Genomic DNA, 15,500 nt, shown 5'->3' with positions numbered 1-15,500 from the left:
ATTCCTTTCTCTCCTTTTTTGTATCCTTCTTCTCTTCTGTCACCACACTGTAAAAATGCCCGTCATAAGCATGTTTATCGTATTTTAAATTTCACAAGGACCATTAAGGACTGACAAATCCGGAGAGCCGAGGATGAAAAAACTTCCTTGACAGATGTGTAGGAACCCTGTGTGTTTGTTGTTTCTGTTTAATCTGCTGCTCCTGCTGAATGTTGGAGGTCAGTGGTTCACCAGGACAGTGAGGTGAACGAAAAGTTTCCATTGTTGTCACTTTGTTCCCTCGCCACTCTGTGGAATTCTAAACAGTTTTATTCAATTTGCACTTAGACCTTGGATTGCTGAATTGTTTGGCTACTCATTGTGGGGGAGGCTGTTTAACTGTGCTGATTGTGCAGTCGTGACAACAGGGCTGAACAGACACTGTTTAACGGGCCTCACTGGCCTCGCTGACCCTCAGGGTCTGTAAACATTTACAGTGTCTGGCCCTGGATGTGCCGGCCGCATCTAAAGCGTGGCAGCTGCTGCGTTTGTTCCCCGAGCACCGTCCTCTGTCTGCTCACAAAATGCAGTAAAGGGACAGAGGAGAACGAGGGTGGAAAACTGTAAAAGGCCTCACAGAGCTGGTTGTAACCCGGTTGGGATTAGAGAGAGCTGCAGCCATCAGGAAAGTGAATTTCTCCCAGGTGCTTTAGATAAGCACCTTTTTAATAAGTGAGAAAAGTGTTAATTTTCTCTGTAGTAAACTGTCCTTGAATGTATCTCAGCTGCTGTTTACATGGAAAACACATGAGCTTCTACAAGCTGATTGTAAATCCTCCTGATGGGCACAATGAATCAAGTGATTTTACTCAAAAGTTACAAAGGAATCATCTTTCAAAGAATCAGTTCACCAAAAAAAGTCATCTCAAGGCACTGTACAAACCAGTCATTTCAGTTCAGTCACACATCCATTCCAATTCATCCTCAAACGTTGCATTATGGTCAGTTCATTATTCAAGGTAGTTCCAAAAGTTTTTATCTAAGGAAACCCAGCAAATTGCATCGAGTCCTTGACTTGCAGTCTGCAGTCCTCCTGGACCAACAGTGGACAATCGCTTGCATTGCAACAATCCCTCATACTGAACATGCTTGGAGCGATCGTAGAGAGAAAAGACTCCAGCAGAACCTGACTTAAAAGTCCATCTGTAACGAGTCACGACTGACTGGGGAGTTTGAGGAGACAAAGTGGACATACAAAAAATAAATTGACGATGTAGGAGTACTTTTTATGTTCATGAAAAGTAAAAAGTTAATAGCAGGAGTGAGAGAACCATTAGTTGTTGATAGCTTTCTCACAGCCAATGGCCTCTTCCAGGAAAGTACCAGAGCCAAACATAACACTAGACCAGATGTAGCTGCCCTGGAGAGAAAAAAACCCAAGACAATGCAAAAAGTTTACAGTTCAAATAACAACAAGAAATGCACACTTGAGAGCAGTAGAAGAAGAAAGTGGAGAAAAGCGGTCAGTTTGTAGCCTAAACCAACAGCAGCATAACTACAGAGATAATTCAGGATAATCTAACCTATCGAATGAGGCATAAGACACAGAACCAGAATGAGTGAGAATAGTAAGATCTCTTTGATAGATCAACACAAAGTACAAATTGTAAGGTGGAAGGATTATGATACATGGCTTTAATTGTTTTATTGCTAAAAAGCTGAAAAATGTGGCATTTCAGAAATGCACTTTTTGCTCCTTTTCATCCAGTTTTTCTTCCAGGATTAACCTGCACTTCCTCTATTCCTCTACCCCATCAACTCTGACCAACTTCCATGTTCCTGCTAAAGAAAAGTGTCCCACAGCATGATGCTTCCACTACAGTCCCCCGGGGGACGGTGTGTTTATTACGATGCACAGTGTTCTCTGGCACATTTACTGAAAAATAAAAAGGTCAGATTTATCGCGCACATGACCAACCTTCCAACTTTCAATAGAATCCCCCACCTGAGCAGTAGATCTCTGAAGCATCTGTGCAGGATTTTATCTTTGGGTATCATAGAAAAGGAGATGAATATTAATATAAACTCATATTTTTCTGTTTTTTTCTTGTAAAAAAAATACATTTTCCAATTTTATCCAATTTTACAACTTTTCATGACCTTGGGTTGACTTTTTATATATATTTATATATGATACAACTAAAACACACTCAGGTTTGTCATTTTAACGTGAAAAAATGTGAATGTTCAAAGTGTTTGATACTTTAGCAAGGCTCTAGATTCATTCATCTATATGAATATTTCATACTGTAGTAACTTGGCTTCTTACTAACCAACAAGTTACTTCTCTGATTAAATAACCCTTCAGTAGTCTGTTACAGAAACCAGCACCAACAAGGTGACTCTGTGCTACTTTTGTTCTCAGATCTGGAGTTCACTTTTTTCTTGTTTCTGTTCGGATGAGTCATAAGGATCTAAAGGAGAGAGAAAGAGAGAGGAAACTTGAGATTATGAAGCTCTGTGGTCGGTTGGAAGGTGTGGCTCCTTATCTGAGAAAAGGTTCACCGTTGTTCACTAATGAAGTTTCAGGGAACGGCGAACTGAGAGGGGGGAGGGAGGAAGATGGACTGTTGAAAATAAAATTAGTAAAGGCAAAAAGACGGAGGGGGAGGAAGGAGAAATGGAGGAAATCCTCAATAGTGCTCTTAATCGATTCCCCACTTCCAATTTCACAGGATTAGCCCACTTCCTCTCAAGGTTCTTTATTGAGGAGCAGCCAGTGTGAGTTAGGACTCAAATCAATAGAGAAAAAGAACAGTCTCCACTCTTTCCCCTTTCCCCTCCCTCTTACTGACCCTCTATGGCTAGCTCCACTTGCCCACCTGTTAAACCCTTTGATTGAAGGACTGCTACAGCGGCCGAGTCCGAGGTTCATAATGAGGATGTTTGGACATAATAGCCTTCTTTCTGTCCTTGGGTGGGAGGGGGTGGTTAGTGTTGGATTTCCACCACTGTGCAGCACTTGGCCTCAATAAGGCGATTGTTCGTCCAAACCCGGAAGGGGTTCAGAGAAGCAGACAGTGGGTCTGGCTGCTGGAGTGGGCAAACTCAGGTCGCCTCACAGAGCCGGGTCCTCATGACTGATTGGTCGTGGCCCAGATTTTCTAGAATGGAGTCTGGTCGTGGGTAAGGTGACCCAGGCTGCGGAGGAGAGCACAGCCTTCAAACTCAGAGTGGGAGCACTGGAGGGGGATTACCTGGCAGGGAGGAAAGAGTGAGCGGTGCCATTTGCATCTGCTGTCCTTTACTGAAACATTTTAAGAGTGTGTGTGTGTAGTCGGGATGAGAGCACGAGAAGAAGCTTTTTTTTTTAAAAGAAAAACCCCTGCATGCAGATGCTGAGTGGCTGCACAGTTCATTGATGCGACTCCCATTAAAAATCCCTCATACCCTCAATAAAAAAGGACTTAACTGGCTCTACCATCAGCTGGAAGCGCTCAGATCGGCTAGCCAGACAATCAATTTCCCCCGAGCGCACAGAGCTTAGCAGGAGAAACGGGAGGCGGAGAGCGGGATGTTTCCATTATCACAGCCCGCTCCGAGTCTGGGCTTTGAAAGGGGCGGGGTGGTGTACTGGAGAGCGAGGAGTGCACTGGGAGAGAAAGGAGGGAGGGAGGCAGCAGAGTGAGATGGGGAGAGACAGACAAGTGGAGAAAAGACAGAAGCAGAAAGGGAGACAGAGAAGCTGGCTTTTCAGAGAGCTATTGACCGCCTGCCCTTAAAAATATCATATTGGATTAGCCTCACAGGGGCAGCCTTTTGATATTTTTCTCTTTGGCTGTAGAATTAAAAGGAGTGTAGAGCATTACTTGAATTATAAATCATAGGCACTTGCTTTCACTGCACCCAAATTCCTCGCATATGTGGCTGCACTCTCCAGCACCAGCCCCTGTCATTTTTAATTAAATCCCCGCTTATGGGTGACATTTGTAGCCACCCCCAAACCCCCACCTTCTCCTCCGTCCTCCGCTCCGCGTCTCTATACCGCTGCCCTAGATGGAGACATGAAAGGCAGAAACGGTAGCAGAGCCAGGGCTTCTCACAGTGTCATGCCCCAGAGAGAGGGCACCCATCCAGACGGATGAGATAGAGACAGAGAGGCCCTGTGGGGAGAGATGGGGTGAATGGATGGCACTGACCCCAACCATCCTGAGCCAGTGGCCATCTCATTTTTTTCACCCATCTCTTCCCTTGATTGTCACCCTTTGATGTGAGAGCCTCAAGGTAAAACCGTTAAACTGAAGATGGACTGATCTGAGATTTTTGTGGCCAATTTCAGATCACTGATTTACCACATCTTTTGCACACCTGGAAATCTAACATGTCTCATATTGAAAAAGATAATTATTTTCTTACAATATCCTTTGTTTGTAAATATTAGCTGTGTTCAAATGACTGGAATAAAAGCTCCTTTTGCTGTTATATGTTGAATAAAGAAGCTTTACTGTTGTTTTGACCAATAATTAGGACAAGAGGCAACATCACATTGTTTGAAAGAGGGAAGTCGTTGTTACACAGCCCTGCAGTTAAACAGGATTTCAATATTTCCAAACAAACTATTACAGAACTAACATTTAAACTGTCGCATTTAGTACAGTTAGTTCAGCAGGTCTTACTATATTTAAAATTAGTTTAATTCATCTGAGAAATTTGTTTCTAGTAGAGAATCAGAACATGGATCTCTCAAAAGATAACAAAATAACGTGAAACAAGCATTGGTTCTAAAAAACAACCCTTGTTATAATTGCTGGTCATTTTTTGGTAATCTCCTGTAATCTGCTGAAATGTAACTACATCTGTAATGTTTAAAAGTAGCCGGCATCCAGGAAGCATCTTACATCATTTCTGCTTCTTTCAGCTTCGTCTTTAAACACCTCATTGATGTTGAAAATGGCTAACTTTGAATCATCTCCCTTCCACAGAGGAGTGTTGTTTTGAGTGCTATCTGATAAGCACTCATCTGTGGTCACTGATCAAAAACCTAAAATTATTAGCTTCCACCCATTTCTGGCCATTCAAGGATGTGATCATCAGACAGGTTCTCTGTGCTGCTCCTCTTAACATTTCTCCTGTACCAGAAAGGAGACTTGAGCCAGCCCAGCGATGAGTAACACTGAGGTGGCTGGACAGGAGGCCCCACCAGCCCCCACCTCGACTCTGCCACTCTCCCTCTCCTCTTGGCCCAGACTCCAATTACTCCGCCACATGTCAGCTTAAGAATAACAGGTCCAGAATCTGTCACTTGACTGGCTGATGGAGATATTTCTGCCTGGTTATTTTTCAGATTCCGGCAGGTTTTCATTTGTTTAATTCTTTAGCAGTCGCATTTGTGCCTGGATGACATTTTCTCAGAAAGAAGCTGTCACATTGTGTGTGCACATTTTATCTGGGCCCAGTGTAGATGCTGCCCTTGTTAACCACACGGCTCACCGCTGCTCCCAGATTTGTCCTGTCACTGGTTCAGACTGAAGTCTGAACCAGGTGTTCAAGTCCAAGCACAAACATAGTGATTTGGTATACTTTTAGAATAAAATAACCCCATCATTTTAATTATATCAGAAAGAAATCAAAAATTTCAGGTTGTTTCCTGGTAAATACAGCCTCCAATCAACTGGGGTAGAGTTTATCCCCAACTCTGCCTTGTTGCACACGGTAACAGACTAGCCCACCTGTAGCCATAACCCTCTGTGACAACAGCCCGGAGGCCCACTGTGCCAATCAGCCAGGTGTAAATGAAATTTCCCACAGAGCCTGATATCCCAGGTTCATTCCATGTCAAGCCGGGTTCAGCCCTCCTAGAGCTTGATCGACAGAGACAACCGGGCCTTGTCACACTCAGCCTCAGGACATGACACGGAGGTTCACCAGGGAATTGTAGTTTTCCTAATAGCCCTGTGCCTCTGCAGGCAAAGCTGCCAGAGCCATTAGTTTGACTTTGCTTTTTAGCTGCTTCTCTTCCCCTAAACTGAGGTAATATGCTCAGGTAACGACCTCCAGCCAACTCTCCTCTACCATTTTTCTGAGACGGTGTGGAACATAACAGCAGAATTAGCCAGCCATATCAGATTGCGGCACAGCACCTCGACGGCTGCTGTCTGGGAGAAAAAGTGAGATGGGGAGTGTTTTTCAGATGAATATTTAAGCATGGTCACCGGCAGCTGCAGCAGCAGAAATAACAACCTTTACCCTGATTGCCTCAGCAGCGAACTGGGGGAAAAGGAATGGAGATGGCGAGGGAGAGCGAATCTGCATGCACTTGACCTTTTCCCACTGATTGAACCACCTCATTTCTCACTCCCATTTGAAATTCCACAGGAGGCCCACTGAAACTGTCATTACTCCCCATTCTGCTGAAGCAGAAGCAGAGGTCAGGAGGTTTTTACGTTAAAGGGTGACAGTCGGCTATCCGTAGGATCCATAACTCCCTTCATCAATGTCTAAGGCAGTCCCACTAGACGGACTGCTGCAATCACATTTTCACCAGATCTTTAGATTGTGAAATCCAGGAATTTTAGGCCCCGTTTACACAGACCCACTCTTCTGTTACACCGTAACATTTTTGTTGCGATCCAGCCACTCTTTTACGCAACAACAGTGACCGGAGTCTCTCACACTAGCACTTTTTGATGCCAGGTTTGAGAGCGAAACTTTTCTGTAATGCCCCCCTGTGGAGGTGTGAAGCACTCCACAGGTGTGAAAGTGTACATGTGCAGAACGCACGGATAGATTTTATTTACCCGTGCATGAGTAGATAACAAAAAACAATGGCAGTGAGCATTGTGTTGCTCAAAAGTGCTTTTACGTCTGATGATATGTTAAAATCACAGTGACGTATAGTGGCCTGGCATGTCAACTACTGCTGACTCAATCTATCTTGACGGTGCCATCTAAACATGGAACTTTTTCCATTCAACATCCAAAAATACCAGCAGCTTCCAAGCAGCGGTCTCGTGTAAACGTAACCTTAGAGTCGCAGTTAGTTTCAGAGAGATGGCCACATGATAGTTGTTGTATTAATCTTACCTCTTCCGTAACTCACCCTCTTTCTGCTGTGCTGGTGTCTCAGCGCTGGCACACGGAGAATCATTTCCGGCTGTCGGTGCCCCACAGAGCCATGCCTTCCCTCTGCCCCTCCGCCTTCTGCTGCATGCACAGGGGGCTGAGCCATCTCACAGCCCCGAGAGGTGAGCTTGAGGGGGAAGAGGAGGAAGTCTACTGTAGATTTGGTCACAGCAGGACTTGGGTTCAAAAGCAGGGTCCTTGTTCCAAAGCCTCCAAACTGGCATTTGGGCGTCCCAGGTGCAAAGCTTCATCGCCCTCTTGTCTTCGCCTGCCAGAGCGTGGGGGTGGCTTGGAGGACAGGAGCGACTGTGTGCAGCCCCTTGCTGTCCCACAGGAAATGACACGCAGGTTGTGTCTTTGCAGAGCATGCTGTGCTCTCTGGGAGAGCAGCTGAGTAGATGTTGCATGTTTCTGGCAGGGTGTTTGGGTAAAACCTAAACTCAAACATTGCTTTGGTTAAACATTTGGATTTCTAACACAGTATGTGTAAGCTATGAAGGGTGAAAATGTGAATAGAAAATATACAAGAAGACATGCTGTAAAAGAAAGCTTAAGTAGTGCTTTCATCTGTTGCCGTCAATAACCTAGGTCCATCCCTTTCTTTGGTTTTTCAATCTGCTCTAATACTGAAGAAGGTTTGGCAGAGAAGTTCAAACTGACCACTGCATTTTGTTCACGTCATTAATCCTCTGGGAAATTTAACTACACTTCCCATGGTTTGCTCTTCTGCTGCACTCTCCTAGAGGCCATCTCCGCATGCACCAGCAATGTCATCATATTTGAATACAGGGATGGTTTTAGGTTCAGGGTGTGTCCTGTCCTGACCCTGAGTTGCAGGTTCCAACTCTTTTGTTGATGATACTCGAGTCTTTCAAGCACATTTCCTGTTATCACTCTGCAAAAACTACTGCTAAAAAGAAATAGTAACAGTTAGGGGTGCATTAACAACAGCCCTGTTTGATCTGCTTTAATCAAACTCTAGTTTATCTGCCTTGAAACTCGGTTCATTTGGAGAGGTGTGAATTCAAAATCGAATGCCTGGTTTCTCCTTTATATTACAATGTGTGGTGTGCAACTGTTTTCAGTCGCCACTGTTTAATCTGATACTCTCAAATAAAATGTGTTTATGAAACAATATCTCAAGTTCCAGCGGAAGAATCTGTTAACAGGAGAAATTATTCATGAGCTCTACAGCATAAATCTTGTTTTAATGGAAGATATTTATGTTTATACTTTGACGTTTGAGGTAGAATGGTGAAAAGTGGTGTATGAATACTTTGGCAGAGTATTTTTTCAGTAAACCTGTAAATGTCACAGACATCTTTGTTAGACCCCAAACTCAACACACAGACTAGAAATCATCACTTTGTCAGTCAGCTGTCACTGCAGTCCCATTAAGACACATATATTCAAGCTTTAAGCATTGATTAAAAATAAAAGGTGCTACTTCTGTTAAAGCCCTACCTCACTGACATTAAGTGTTTCAAAATATTGTTTCATCTCACTCAGAGTGAATCCATTTATGCATCCCTAGATCCTCTTCATCTCCTGTCTTTTTCTCTCCTTGCTTCTCCTCTCGTTGGCATGTGTACTGCTGTGGAGTACCTTGTTGTCTGCACGGTGTTAAATATTAATTGGGAATCAGTGGAGGACTTGTCTCCTAAATGATAGAACAGAAGGGCCCAGGCTTGCCTCGGGCAGCCTGCAGGCGCCTTTCTTCTTCCATTTACCTGCAGGCCTGCACACTAGCACTTCCTCCAGTCTGACAGCCCTGCTCGGGCGCCTGCAGCCTCCCCTCAACTCTCCCTCCCCCCCAACACACTTTTTTCCATCCTTCTCTCCTTTCTGCACTAGTTCCTGCTCTTATCTCTGCATGCCGTGCTATCTCCACCTCTGGGGTCTTTTGCTCCAAACCTGTGAGCATGTTTGTGTTGTTGCCATGTCCATTTAGGTTTGTGCACGGCTGAGAACGATGCTGGCTCTCGGCCCTACACACATTCCCTTTGAGAAAATAGTATCACAGCGTGGCATATGCTCCTAGAGGCAGGACAAGGAGGACCCGGCACAAATCTTTCTCTGTCATTTTGCTTTGTGTTGTTCTCCGTCTCCTCACTGAACGCTTTAATCTCTGTTTCCTCCTCCTGATGTTTCCCCATAACTGACCTCGTGGTTTATCTGTCTCCTGTGAGTCTCCAGTTCTGCTCAATCTCTATCAGCTTTGTCATCTGCTGAGGTGTGTCAAGACAAAACAACTGGCACCAGTGGCTCCTCCGCTGCACTGGCTGACTGCGACTTGAGGCTGACCTCTCTGGATGGAGTTAATTAAGCAGCAGAGATTTGTTTTGGAAAATGAAACCGGTCCTCCCTGATGTTTTTAGCTCCACTTTGGAACTGTTTTCAGCAGAGTAGAGCTTTTAAGGAGGTTCACTCTGGGTTCACTGTGAAGTAGCGAGACTAAATGTGAAATGGAACAACGAGGGGACGGAGGAGAGGGCAGCACAGAGGCGGCGATACAAATGGAGGAGGGTAGGAGGTGGCGTTGACTTTGATGCCAAGGGAATGAGTTCACAGGCTCATGAGCACTGGCCTAATCGCACATGACAATATCGGCTGGTGTGCCAGTCGCAGCGCATAACTGCCCTGCTGCTCGTGCTGACTAGGGGTATTTGCTGATAAAGCTCTGCTTTCCAGACCATGCTGTATGTACAATGAGGGTGGCCAGTGCAGTCCAGGGAGCTGCCTCGTCAGAGACAAGCCGGGAAGGGGGGGCTACCTTTCACAATCTATACCAAGCCATGCACTCAAATAAGCCCACTATAGCAAAATATTAGTATTAAACAGTAAGCAGCTTTGCAATTAAAGTGTCTCTCATTTCCAGATTCATCTCAATCAATTATAATATCATTGAGAAGTATATTTCGGCAATCTGTCCTATAGCTTAAATGAAGATATGTAGATTCATTGCACAGTGATATAGTTCAAGCATTTATTTGGATAATTATGTGATACAAATAACTGATACCCAAAGTTCAGTTTCTCAAAAAAATTGGATTAATTAAAGGGAGGACAATTAAAAAAGGATTTTGAGCACAAAAATATTGTGCCACAGCCATATTCTGACTTACACAATAATGTGAAAGACTGCTGACTTGACTTTATAGAAAGCTTTGATGCAAGTATATTAAGTTGAGGGAAAGGACATGTGGTTGAAAAAGTCACACAAGCAACAGGGGAATATGAAGTGAACCCCAGAGTTTTTGGGGAGATTCGCATTACATTGACAGTGATTCAGCGTCCTCATTGCAAATGAAAGTACATTTTTTTCACTGATAATTTGGGGATAGATGTCATATCCTGGTCTTCTGTTTTATCTAGAGCAAAGTCAGAGCAGCCGTCCACCCGGACATTTTAATGCTTCTCTTTGTTGGCATCTTTATGGAGGTGCTGATTACAATAGTTCCTTTGGCTCCTGCCCACATTGCTAAAAGTACCAATGTCTGCTTTAATAACCGTTTTATATCACTGTGCTTGATTGGTCAATAAAGTCCCGTGACCTGCACCCCACAGAGAAAGTACAATATTGTAAAGAGGAAGATGAGAGACGGAATCAAGATTCCTGACTGTTGTCATAACAACCTGGATTTCCTCAACACGTCCAGGTCAAGCTGCACTGATACAGTAATTTATGCAAAAGAGGTCAAGTATTATCAAGTATCTTTTACTGTACATGGATATACTTTTCAGTAAGCCTTCATTTCTGACAAAAATGTATTTTTTTTAAACATAAGTAAGGTTCTGGTTCTCTGAGAAAACTAACTCTGGGTAATCATTAGCTTTGAGCTATAATTAAGTTTAAAGAAAGGAATAAACACTTAAATGAACAGCTTTGGGAGTTTTATCAACCAGTATTTTTTATTGTATTTTAAATAGATATACTTCTACAGTATATTATATTACTTTTGGCGAAAGTGGTGGAAGTTAATAGAGATTGTGTAAAACTTTCAGTGCATATCTTACCTTTTGAATTCTTTCTCTGTCTTGCTTTGCTGTTGACTAACATGGGAACAAGCACAGAGTTAGCTGTTTTTGGTTTTGTTTAGACATTTTGCTCATGAAGGGTGTTGCATAGTGTGAGGTAAACATGTTGCCCCAGTTTTTGTGTTTGTTGTTTTGCACGGGTGTCCTACAAAAGCCCTGACAGGGCTGCTGTTGCTGCTGCTGGCCTGCATTCCTCTGAGGCTCAACGCAGACAGAAAGCGCCCACTGCTGCTGGCTTTGCCAGACCCTCAGCCAGATCATTGGTAATTAATATGAATAGTGGCCTCTTGTGGTATTGTCCGCTCTGATGCTGACTCAAATTTAACATTTAAGACCAGGATTATGAGACGTCCGCCTAAATGCGACTCGATTTTTGTCATTCGATAAGTTATGTTTAATTATGATGCCTTACTTCCCCAGACAGGCTGTAAGTCCACACTGGTCCTGTCAGAGGTGTTAATGAGGTAGGAATGCAGGACGAGAGCTTTCCCACACTGTTAGCTTTCTCCTGGTGGGCGCGTTTGAGATGAGGCTCAGGGCCCGGCTGGGCTCTGCTAATGCAGCCCAAGCACAGACAAATGGAAAGTGACACTTGTGTGTGTAGAATGGTATTTGTGGTGACGCTTTGACTACAGATAATAAAGTGTTTGCCCCGAGGTGATTTCGCCCTGCAAGCACCCCAGATGAAACTCACTTACTCAGAGAGGGAGACGGAAGAGACAAGAGTGGGGGGATGAAAAGACAGAAGGGGTTTGAAGCCTGAGAGAAGCACAAAGAAAACACAGAGATGAAGTGAGAAGGATGGGACGGGATAAAACAGAAAGAAAGATCCAAAGGGGGAATCTGCTGCATGTAATTTCTGTGTTTCAGAGGTCAGAGGGTGCAAGTTTGTATTCCAGTATGTGTCTGATTTGCAGAAGCCATCAGTTCTTGTGCACTTTAACATAACACATAAGCTTTTTTTTTTCTGTATTCTTTACTGTAACTACATGGAATATGAACGAATTGTTTGCTGGTTTTATCATGGTGAGGGTAAAAGGTGAGAACTGGCAGGATTTATCCATGTGTGTGTTTGTGTGGGGGCGTGCGCATGTGTGTAGATGTGTGTCTGCCAGACCATATGTACAGAGTCCTTCAGGATCAATCAGTTCTCAGTAATTTCCTCCACAGCCCATAAAAGCCAGGTCTGTCTGGAAAGAGCATGAGGCAGCCACATCAAACCAGCTAATTAATTTTCATTGCTGATTCTGTTACATCTGGCTTCGGAGATAAATTCTAATGAGAAAATGTAAACATGACAGTGTCCATGTGGTGTTGTATTTCACATTTCCTGGGTTGCAACCTTTAAAGTAAAAAACAAACAAACAACTAATTACGGGTTTTTGGTTTGAAACATTATGCATCATCTTTCTTCAAATACTGAGCCTATTCAAAACATTTATACAGATTATTCCCAACTTTTTAGCATTTTGTCAGTTTATGGACACAGACAGTATTTTAATGGGATTTTATGTGTTGGAAGACCAAAGTAAATAGTGAAATATGTGAAGTGGAAGGTATATGGCACATGATAACATGTACAAATTAAATTCTGAAAAGTGTGGCACGACTTTGTGTTCAGCCCACCTGAGTGTCGAGCCACAGTTTTTTGGCCTCTGTCTCTCTCTCTCAGTTTTGTACATTTGGAGACTGAGCTTTTTGTACAATGTTATATCTGAAGTTCAGTCAGATTGATTGGAAGACATACTGTATATGATAATCAATAATTAAGTCTTGCCACTGATTTTCAGTTGGACTTAGATCTGAAACTTGACCATTCTGAACAACAACAATAATAGTAAGGAACGCTTTAATCTAAGCCATCCCATTGGCTCGCTGGCTCTATGTTTAAGGCCATTGTCCTGCTGGAAGGTGAACCTCCGCCCCCAGGTCAAGTCTTCTCAGTCTCTTAACAAGTTTTAATCCAGGATTGCCCCGTATATGGCTCCATCCATCCTCCCATCAACACCAACTACCCTGTTCCCTGCTAAAGAATAACATCCCTACAGCATGCCAATACCATGTTTCATGTTTAGGTTGATGTTTACAGATTAGGCATTGGTCGCTGTGATATGTTTATTACAGTATGTGATCATAGATAAACATATTATGATTTTATGGTATCTGTAACATACTCATTACTGTTGTTGTAACAACATTATCTAACTATTAATATTAGTATTTTAAGACTTATTATTGTTATTTCATAATTTTCATCAATTTTATGTAGCTTGTATTTATTTATGTGTGTCTGTACTTTATTAAAGTTTTACTCTTCTGCTGCACACTGATGTGTCTAAACTAAGTTTAGTTGTATCCTCTTCAATGACAAATAAGGGTTTTCTAACACCTTGATTTTGATATACCTTCTGTATCCAAATATTAAGAAGAAATGTTTTTATTGCCTGAAATATTTCCAAACATTTTTTTCAACCGAGTTAGCAATGTTGCAACTTACTTTCAGAAAGCTGACTGGCAGTGCACAGCAACAGGTGTAAGAGGAGCAGTACTGTTAAAATAAGTTCTACTGAATGAGAGAAAAAGCCACTTCAACACTTTCTCTGAGGTATGATTAAATCTTATAACCATGTAAGTGGTATGAAAATTTGGTTGTCTTCACCTTCAGTGATTTTTCTCTAGCCTGTTTGTTCAAGGGGACTAAAAAACTTGGAAAACTGTATAAATTTTCACTTCACACTTATACACCTCATTGTGTTGGTCTATATTACATAATTACCCATTAAAATACATGTATGTTTGTGATTCTAATGTGACGGTATGTGAAAAATTGCTGTTGCACTGTATTTAAAGCCTTGTCCTGCGGGTAAAATCCTGTTATCTGTACCTGTGGACTTTTATCTGTGCCTCAGTCAACTCTCACCCCCCCGCTGCCTCAGTGCAGGCCAACCGAATGACCTCATGCTGCAGTATCTGTGAGCAGGAAGCCCAAATTAGGCTCCCAGGTTGATAGTTCTTCCATCTGCTCGTGCAGAAAATAGATCCAATCTGGGATGAGATTGGCTGTAATGAAACGAAAGATTAGGTTTGTGAGTTTTGTCCAAGCTTCTTTTGAAATCTATTTTAATGAATAAATCCATTCTTGAAGCTGTGCCATGCCCGCTTGCCTGTGAAGGATCAGTGTGCAGATTGCTTTAACATTCTCATTATCCTCTTTGCTATTTGTGTTGGCAGGTTAGAAGCCCAATATGGGAGGCAGTATGGCACCGTGTTTTGAAAAGCAATGCCCAACTATTACTACTTTTACTTGGGCTTTGATGAAAATGTCTTGTCCATGATGTTGAAAAATACAGACTTTCCCCTGTACAAAGTTAAAAACATAACTCTCTGTAATTAAAGGAATCAGGGGGAGATGTGCAGAGACCTCAGTTTAATTTATGTCGTCTTACAATAAGCATTTGTTTGATGATTATGATTATGATGACACAAGCAGCCGCTGAATTTAGAGAGCTCTATCCTCTGAGAAATCACAACAGTTTGATTTTTATCTGCACAATTATAGATAGCAAAGGCCCGACAAATAATTGCCTGGATTTTTTTCCCCCGTGTTTCTGCATTGTTGCGCAAAAAAATCAACTTTGAGTTGAACAGAGAGAGATGAATGTTCCTAAAAATGTCTTTTCCTGATATCAAGCAAGCAGCAGGGATTCCTTTCCCCTCACGTGCTCTTGAATTGATTAGTACTTTGGTTGAGGGCATATTCAACATGTCTGCCCCCTGCGAGGCACCTCTACCCTGTTGATGACTGGCTCATACATGTGCTTCCTTTTGCTCCCTCGCTCCTCAGGAAGCTCCTGTGGGGAGCCGAAGCTTTGATTGACTGGCGGCTGAGTCTGCGGGACGCCTCTATTATTATCATCTCCACCTCGGCGGAGGGGCGGAGGCTGCGTGTCCAGGGGGTCTGGCCGACAGCCCCTGCTTTGTGTGCCCAATAGTCAATTAGAGGCAGCACACTGCCGGAGACGAGTGGGATGCAGGGTTAATTGCAGAGGACCAAACAGCTGGCTCTATCAGGGCCCATTGTGTTTGCTGCAGTTGTCACGGCAATTGAGGCATGGCTGTAATCGCTGACTAATCAGCCCTGTGCCAGATGACACCTCCATTAGCACAAGGCAGGTATTGTTCAGGAGACGAAGCTGCCTCTGGTCTCCTCTGGCCTCCCCCTGCTAGCCCATCTTTTTTTAGTGCTGGCCAATGTTGCAGACCCTGATCCTATCTGCTAAGACGTAAACAATAGCAACAGGTCAAGGGTTCCTTCATGGGACAATGCTGTTCAGTTCGGTGGACATGTCAGACTTTTTTTA

General features: G+C 43.2%; 1 protein-coding gene across 1 annotated transcript in view; it reads left to right on the top strand.

Moving 5' to 3' along the window:
• The window catches only part of fam222a (family with sequence similarity 222 member A), a 65,307-nt gene that overhangs the window by 37,058 nt on the left and 12,749 nt on the right, over positions 1–15,500 (top strand). The window lies entirely within an intron of this gene.

The sequence above is a fragment of the Xiphophorus maculatus genome, chromosome 12 (genome assembly GCF_002775205.1).
Source record: "Xiphophorus maculatus strain JP 163 A chromosome 12, X_maculatus-5.0-male, whole genome shotgun sequence".
NCBI lineage: Eukaryota > Metazoa > Chordata > Actinopteri > Cyprinodontiformes > Poeciliidae > Xiphophorus > Xiphophorus maculatus.
The sequence above is the reverse complement of the archived record's forward strand: the minus strand, read 5'-3'. Positions and strand labels throughout refer to the sequence as shown.